This window comes from Piliocolobus tephrosceles, chromosome 15 (genome assembly GCF_002776525.5).
Source record: "Piliocolobus tephrosceles isolate RC106 chromosome 15, ASM277652v3, whole genome shotgun sequence".
Classification (NCBI taxonomy): Eukaryota; Metazoa; Chordata; class Mammalia; order Primates; family Cercopithecidae; genus Piliocolobus; species Piliocolobus tephrosceles.
Genome location: NC_045448.1, coordinates 8,181,587 through 8,189,850, shown reverse-complemented (window position 1 = coordinate 8,189,850; position 8,264 = coordinate 8,181,587). Strand labels below are relative to the sequence as shown.

The 8,264-nt window shown below is 45.8% G+C and overlaps 1 long non-coding RNA gene across 1 annotated transcript in view; it reads left to right on the top strand.

Annotated features, from left to right (window-relative positions):
- Positions 1-278: 278 nt before the first annotated feature.
- The window catches only part of LOC111531642, an 81,136-nt gene continuing 73,150 nt past the window's right edge, over positions 279-8,264 (top strand). The window contains exon 1 of the long non-coding RNA XR_003309530.1: positions 279-506. This is a non-coding gene — a long non-coding RNA (uncharacterized LOC111531642). The remainder of the gene's footprint in view (positions 507-8,264) is intronic.

Sequence of the window (8,264 nt, the reverse complement as noted above, 5' to 3'; positions counted from 1 at the left end):
GGTCTTGATCTCCTGACCTTGTGATCCGCCTGTCTCAGCCTCCCAAAGTGCTGGGATTACAGGCTTGAGCCACCGCTAAGAATTTTTAAAAAATTTACCCCATCCCTTTAAGGTGTGTGATGCAATGACATAATGACGTGTGATAACTTGTGTAACATTGAGGGAAAGGGCGTTGCAGAGATGACAGAAGTTCATGAGCTGTGATTTTCAAGGGAGGTGCCTTCCAAATGAATTAGGCACAGTGGAGGATGTTCACATCTTCTCCGCTTTCCCACAAGGCCAAGGTGCTGCTATGCAGGTGTGAGTCCAGGTCCTAAGACTGCTCTTTCTGTAATCCCCCCTTCTTTGGCTCCCTGGCACTGCCTGGTCCTGGGGTGCCTCTGGACCCTCTGTTCCTCCTTCTAGCAGGGTCCTGCTCATCAACAGTCATGGACAACTGACCTGATCACTAAAACCCACAACAGCAGGAATTATAGCTGGTATATATTCAGCTTCCCAGAGATCCTGTAAGTTTTAACTCCAAGGAGTGAATAGAATTTCAGGGCCCAGAATAGACTTGGTTTGGGATGGGGAGGCTGACGGGCACTGGTGATTGGTGGAAGAATGACATTTTTCATCAGAAGGTAAAATGCATAACCCTCTTCCAAAATCCTGGTTATATATAAGGGTGGCATATGTTTATCTAGAATAGCTTCTGAAGAATCTGCTTTTTAAAAAGCTTCAGACAAAAACAGTCATCTGTAGGTTGTGGCAACTGTGGGTATGCTAATTTTATAATGAGCCAGAAATTGATTGATGGGAGGCCAAACAATGATGGGGTAGAAAGAAGACATTTGGCTCCGAGACAGGAGCTGGCCACCCTCCTGTGAGTGACCTGGCTGGCTAAGGGTATGGGAAGCAGGCAGCACAAACACAGATGTCAGGGGGTGCTCCAGCCATCAAGGGCTGGAGTGAGGCTCAGCAGGGCAGGAGGTTGCACTCTGGCTGCACCTTCTAGGGTCAGACTTGATGGAGGGATTCTTGGATTGGGTGATGGAGAAATAGGAGCCTCCTGAGTGGAGGCAGCAGCCCCAATAATTCTGGCACAAGATGCACCCTGCTTTGTCCTCCAGAGAGCTCCAAGGGGAACACTCACTGATCTGGGAGAAGAGACCAAACAAGAAGACAAATCCCATGCATGGATTTCCCAGTTTCATTTGTATCCCTGTAGTTTGCCTGCTGTGAGTCATGTGTTGCTGAAATGCTACATGAAGGATCAGTGCTGGCATCCTGGGCAGTGGGGTCTTTTCACTTTGGTGTTTCCAGGGGAAGCCTGGGTGCCTATGATGGCCACTCAGTAGTGTTTGCTGATTGACTGGACTGGAGAAACACATTGGTGTGCCTAAGTGAGACAGTGTGCTGGAGTCTAAGAGAGGAGGAGCTGTTGTTTCTCCACGGTGGTGCTGGAGGGACTGGCCTCTGGTTTAGGTACTGTCCTGCTGCAGGAGTCTCTTCTGTCCCAGGGTATATTCAATCCTCCTGTAACAAACTGGTGAGAGACAGGCATTTTTCCGGGCTGGGCTTTTGCCTCTGTGGCTCTACTCCAACAATTACAGCAGTGGAAGAGGGATGATTTGGGAACACTTTTCTCAGGGTTTGTTATGAGTTGGTCTTAGATGGGAACATTTGGACACCATGCCAAGTGTAGTTTGTTTGTTTGTTTTTTGAGACAGAGTCTCACTGTGTCACCCAGGCTGGAGGGCAGTGGTGCCATCTCCACTCACTGGAACCTCAGCCTCCTGGGTTCAAGCGATTCTCCTGCCTCAGCCTCCTGAGTAGCTGGGATTACAGATGCCCACCATCATGCCTGGCTAATTTTTGTGTTTTTAGTAGAGACGGGGTTTCATCATGTTGGTCAGGCTGGTCTGGAACGCCTGACCTCAGATGATTTGCCCACCTCGGCCTCCCAAAGTGCTGAGATTGCAGGTGTGAGCCACCACGCCTGGCCTAAGTATGGTTTTGAATACACTTGAATTTTTACTTTGTCTACTTTTTAAAATGGACCCCACTTGGCTGGGCGTGGTAGCTCACGCCTGTAATCTCAGCACTTTGGGAGGCCTAGGCAGGCGAATCACAAGGTCAAGAGTTCGAGACCAGCCTGGCCAACATGATGAAACCCCGTCTCTACTAAAAATACAAAAAATAGCTGGGTGTGGTGGTGCACACCTGTAGTCCCAGCTACTCAGGAGGCTGAGGCAGAAGAATCTCTCGAACACAGGAGGTGGAGGTTGCAGTGAGCTGAGATCACATCACTGTACTCCAGCCTGGGCAACAGAGTGAAACTCCATCTCAAAATACATATAAAAAAGGATCTCACTTGTAAAGCTCATTTGCAAGCTTAAATTATCCCCCTCCCCTAACACACACACTGTACAGTGTCTATCACAGCGCTGATGGCCTTTGCTTACTTCAATGCCCTTGTTTCACTGCTGCCTCCCCTCTGCTAAGGCAAGAACATCTTTTTGCCACCTGGCACGTAGTCAACACTCATAAGCATTTTGCTGAAAATGCCTTTAATGCTCAAGATGCCTTTAGAGTGTATCTTTCCCATATGGCATGAAGTAGATGTTTGAAACATTACCCAGTTATTTCAAACCAAAAAATTCAACTTGACTTTAACAGCCTCTGTATGTTAGGGAAAATTTTATTTTTTACCTGATGCGTATAGATAACCACCCTCTGCCTCCATTTTGCCCAAATAAATAACTTATTGGTCTTGCCAGATACCGTGTAGTCTGTAGTGAAGGGCTGTGTGAAGTACTCCCAAAATAAGACGCACATCTGTTTATAATTCAATAGTTCACTTTGGTTGATCTCTCTGTCTGTCTCTTTCTTCTTCTCTCTCCGTCTCTCTCCTTCCCTCTCTCTGTGTCTTGGCCTCCTTCTGTCTCTCTCCATGTCTGAGTCTGGCTCTGTCTTCCTATTTCTCTTTCTTTCTCTGTCTCTGTCTGTCTTTTTCTCTCTGCCCTGACTCTCTCTTTCTCTCTGTCTCTCTCTGTTGACAGCTTCCATGCATGTGACATTACCTATGTGAGGTGGCAACTGTCTGCTGGACTATTTCCCAAGCTTCTGGCTGCTTTGGGTTGCAGATGTTCTCATAAGAAGCAAGATGTATAGAGGTTTAAAAAATTATCCCAGGAAGCCTGGTATGGAAAGGAAAAAGAGAAGTCCATATGTTTGTTTACAATATCTTATAATAATTAAAATATTTTGAAAGTGACAGCAGGTTGGGTTAGCGTGAGAATTTAACAACATTAAATCAATTAGCACTTCATGACTACCTTCTCTGATCATGAAAAGATAAATCAGAATGGTATCTGTTCCCAAGAAGTGGGTAATTGATTAGAGGAGTAAGATATATTTAGATATAGATACATAGAGATGATAGACAGATAGATGACAGTCTATAAAAGTCTACATTTATTGAGTGTTTATAGTGTGCCAGGCTCTGGTGCCTTAATTATGTTATCTCAGTTAATCTTTGCAACCACCTCATGGGGTTGACATTACTATTATTGTCCCTTTACATCTGAGTAACTGAGGCACAGAAGGGTGACCCACCTGTCAAAGCTTATGTGACTACTAAGCAGGAAGGCAGAATTCAGAGCTGGCTTTGATGATGTGAAGACAGTGGTTTTTCCCATGTGCCCCATCAGCACCTTGTCTTCCCTGCTTCCCTGCTTGTAGCAGGCCCAGCTCTCTGGTTAGTCTAGGATGTGGTTGACAATGGACTGAGAAAGATGCGTGGAGAGGCAGTGAGCATCGTGGAGATCTGGGCGCCACTGGAGCCTGTGTCTTCCTAGGCTGACTTTCTGGTCTCTTGCCTGCACAGGACTCAGGGGAAGTGTGGGGTAGGGGTAGGAACGTGCAGATAGGACACCTCTCTCTGGTCGTGGCAACAGCAGAAGGTCCTGGCACATCAGAGGCAGAGACCAGTACAGTCCCCTGCCTCATGAATCCAGTGATTAAAGCTGACCATATGTTGGCAGGGTGAGGGGTTCTAGAGGGCATTTTTTAAAAAATTGAAGCTTAGGTTAGAATCAAGTTTAATTAGAACACTGAAAGTTTGAATTCAGGTTAAAGAGCGATTCAAACCTCAGGAACAAAATGGGTCACCCACATGAAGTTAGGAAAGGTCAAAGACTGATTAACTTTCTGTGAAATAAGATTTTGGCATCAGAGTACATGTTCTTTGGCAACAGATGTATTAGGGAGGGTAACAATAGAAAAGTTGAAGTAAAAAAGAAATGAAGTCCAGCAGACTACGTAGATCCAGCAAGTGAAAACACTGAAATATACATGAAAAGAAGGCAGCAAAATATCTGTTCCTTAGGCATTCATGCATTATTTGCATTCATGGGCTGAATCATAGTCCACACTGTTATTTTAGAGGCTCTTGAAGTAAGCCTACCTCAAGAACACCAGTACTTTGTTCACCTGCTCAGGATATTTATGAGACTGGTTTTTCTCTTTCCAGAAGAGGAGCTTATTGTTATGAACAGGTACTATCATGTAAGCAATGTGGTTGCCATGGAGATGATTATAGGATGTGGTTGCCATGGAGATGATTATAGGCGGATGCTTGAGGATGGGCTAGCAGTTCAAAGGGACCACCTGAAGGTGGCTGAGGGCTGGTAGGTGTGAGTCATGGAGACAGAGAGCTCACTGTCTACTCTGCTGAGGGACTTTCCCCTGTGGAAGAATGGTAGCACCTTTGTAACTCTCTGGCAATGGTGATGTTTAAAAATGATGACCACACTCAGCAGGGCTGCACAACTTCTGATGCAGGAGGGCTATTGGGGAACCACGTCACAGCCCTGACTTACTTCTTAATGTCTAAAGCCAGGACATTTCCCCAGAGAGGTAGAACACAGGAATAAGTTCGTCCATTCACTCATTTGACAAAGTTCTATCGAGAGCTCAACGAGTTCCTGGTTCCTTGGAAGATGATGGTCACTCCCAGAGGCATTGGCGTGGTCTCTGCCCTCAAGGAGTGCGCAGTACAGTTGTGGAGAAACTAGAGATGCACAGGGGAATGTGAAATGTCATGTGCGATGGCAGGGGCATGCACAGTGTGAGGCAAATGGCAGGCATGTTGATGCTGTTATTAGATCAAGAGCACCAGGGCCCAAAAGCATCTCAGGAGGCATTGTTGAGCTGACTTACGCAGACAGCCCAGGAGGTGGTGGCGAGAAAGTGCTCTCTTAACCCAAGGAAATACAGCATGTGCCAAGTTCCAGAGGACTGAAACAGTCTTCTGGGCTCAGGTGTGAATTCTGCTCAGTCTCTTGCCTTTGGAGATTTTCTGTTTTGCTTGGATTTAATACTCTAGACTTTGGGATTGGATTATATTCGTAAGGGCTAGACTTGCCTGCCTAGCTGGATTCATATCTCCTGTAGGACACAGAGCATGGTATGGGGTACAAAGAAAGTGTTTAGTAGCAGAGCAACTGGAAACTTTTGGATCTTCACTTTCAAATATAAAAATCAGCACAGTCGATACCACCTTCTGATTGGGTACTAAATGAAGCACTGTAAAATTAATGTTTATTAGACATAGGACCCTTTTCATTTCAAATGGAATAAGATGACACTCATTTGAGAGAATTTAGGGAAACGCCAGTCTGAATAGCAGAGGAACTGCATGAGCTACAATAACAAAACTAAAATAGAAATGTTGCCTATTAGGAGTCTTTAGGGAGCTACAATTACTGAATATTTAACGATGACTTATTTCCTGTAACGATTATTTGTGAGTGAGTGCTTTGGATGTGTTGAAACAATGTATTCTCTGATGCATTTTGACACTTCCCCCTCCAAATACTGTTTATACGTTTAAATTGCTGTGTAAAGAAGAAATGGATTGCTGGGTGTGAAGTTAAACTTCAGCCTAGTGTGAATGATTCCAAATCAGCCGATTCCAAGTTAATGAAGTTTTACCTTAGTTCACATGAACAGGTTTACTTTGCCAAAATGTGAACTTAGCTTGGGGAAAGGCAAGTGCTGTAGGCAAGTTTCGGGGTGAATAGACTTCGTGAGGACAGTCAACAGAAAGCAGAATTCCAGGAGCTTCCATTTTCTTTGCAGGTCACACACCCAGAACACACAGAACACACAATGTTTTAACACAATGTTAAAAATTGGTGGGCTTGTCTGGCACTGTGTGCTCAGCAACCTGCTCTTTGCACAGCGTCTCCATCTGAGATGAGCCAAGTCCCAGCTTGTCTCCAGAGAATGAAGGACTTGCTCAAGACCAGTAGATGTGCTGAGCCCAGAAGGAATTGTTCCCACCCACTGCGGTGTGCCTATTCGGCTGCCTCGCAGCTAGGCTGTGTCAGCTTGCAACTTGGCCTCTGTGCCGGGGGGCAGCCTCTCCTTCTCTCCTCTCTGAGGATTTTGACAATGTCTTCCTCATGACCCCTCATTATGTTCCAGCACCAAGAGCATCACTGCAAGGTGGCCGCACACAAGTGGAGATCTGAGATGGGTGGGAAGCCCACTTTCTCCTTCAGGTTTGCATTTGAGGATGAGCCAAGAGGACTTCGATCTATTTTTATTTTTTTGAGGCAGGGTCTCCCTGTGTCATCCAGGCTGGAGTGCAGTTATGTGACCGTGGCTTAATGTAGCCTGGACCTCCCGGGCTCCATCGATCCTCCCACCTCAGCCTCCTGAGTAGCTGGGTAGCCAGGCAGGCGCACACCTGTGCCAGGTAGGCGCACAAAAGTAACCATGCCTGGCTACTTTTGAAGTTTTTGTAGAGATGGGCTTTCACATGTCGCCCAGGCTGGTCTTGAACTCCTGAGCTCAAGAGATCCACACGCTCAACTTCCCAAAGTGTTGGGATTACAGACATGAGCCACCGTGCCTGGCCTTATTTATTTATTTTTAAAATGAAGGATCCAGGAGTACAATTTTGGCCACTGAACAGAAGAACCTGCTGCAAGGAAACGCTCTTGATTTTCGTTGTTTGTCTGTTTGTTCGCACTATCTGCTGGGCTTTTGTTTGATTTTAACTATAGTTATCCTGACTTCAGATTTTTCCAGGTGATTTTATTGGGGTGGGGACTTGAAGAAGGCTTGTCTCAAATCACCTGTCCTTGAAGTAGTCAGTAAGGTCAGTGCTGTGGGCTCAGCCAGTTCTGAAGTTGGAGGAACCCGGGCGTTTCCACTGCCCAGGTAATATATCTGTTTCTCACTTTTTCAAAATCACCTGCACTTAGACACGTGAAGCAAAGCTTCCCTTTTATGGGCTTATTTTTAAAGGGGACGTGCTGTTGTGTGCCAGATCATAGCTACCTTTGAATCTTTGGGTTGTGTCTACAAGTAGCTTGCACACCTCTTGCTAAATGTTTTCCTGTTGGCAGAAGCCTGCCAGTGTGTTGAAAGACTTTCACAAGAGCTCTGGCCCGCCTCTCTCACGGTCCTTCTGTATTTTATTGGCTGCGTTTGCTGATAAGAAATGCCTGTGTGATTTGGGTTGAAACTGCATCAGGAAAAAGTCAAAGTACTAAGTCCAGAGAGAGCCTCTTTCTTTATTTTTTAAAAAAGTATGTGTTGGCCTCTACAACCCAGATATTCCTTCTCCTCCTCACCTCAGCAATTTGTTCACGGAGTACATTACTCAGAGTGAGGTGGCCAGACTCACTTATTTGCCTGGGTAGTGCTGGTTTACAATGAGTTGTCCAGATCCTGTAAGTAGTAACGTCTCCTTTTGCTCTCAGACATGACCTCGTGTGGACAATACACAATATGGCCATCATACTTAAAGTCCCCCTCCCCCGCCCCTCACAGTTTCTGCACATTGCATTGACACCACATGTTTTGAAAATGCACCTTTACCTCTGGCTGGTCCTGTGTGTGAAAACAATTCTGTTCATTTCGAAGCTGTCCATGGTATAGTGCCATGGTTTTAACCCTTGGCTTCTTTAGAAAAAACTCAAATGTACCTGGTTCCTCTTGACCAGTTTTCAACTGCAAACTGAGAGGAGGGAGGCATGCTTTCCTGAATTCTCATACCCTTCAGTGCTGAGGCAAGGGGAGTACAAATGGTCTTTAAAGAAACAGTTTAGGCCGGACGCAGGGGCTCATGCCTATAATTCCAGCATTTTGGGAGGCTGAGGCAGGTGGATTGCTTGAGGTCAGGAGTTTGAGACCAGCCTGGGCAACCTGGTGAAACTCCGTCTCTACTAATAATACAAAAATTAGCTGAGCGTGGTGGTGTGCCT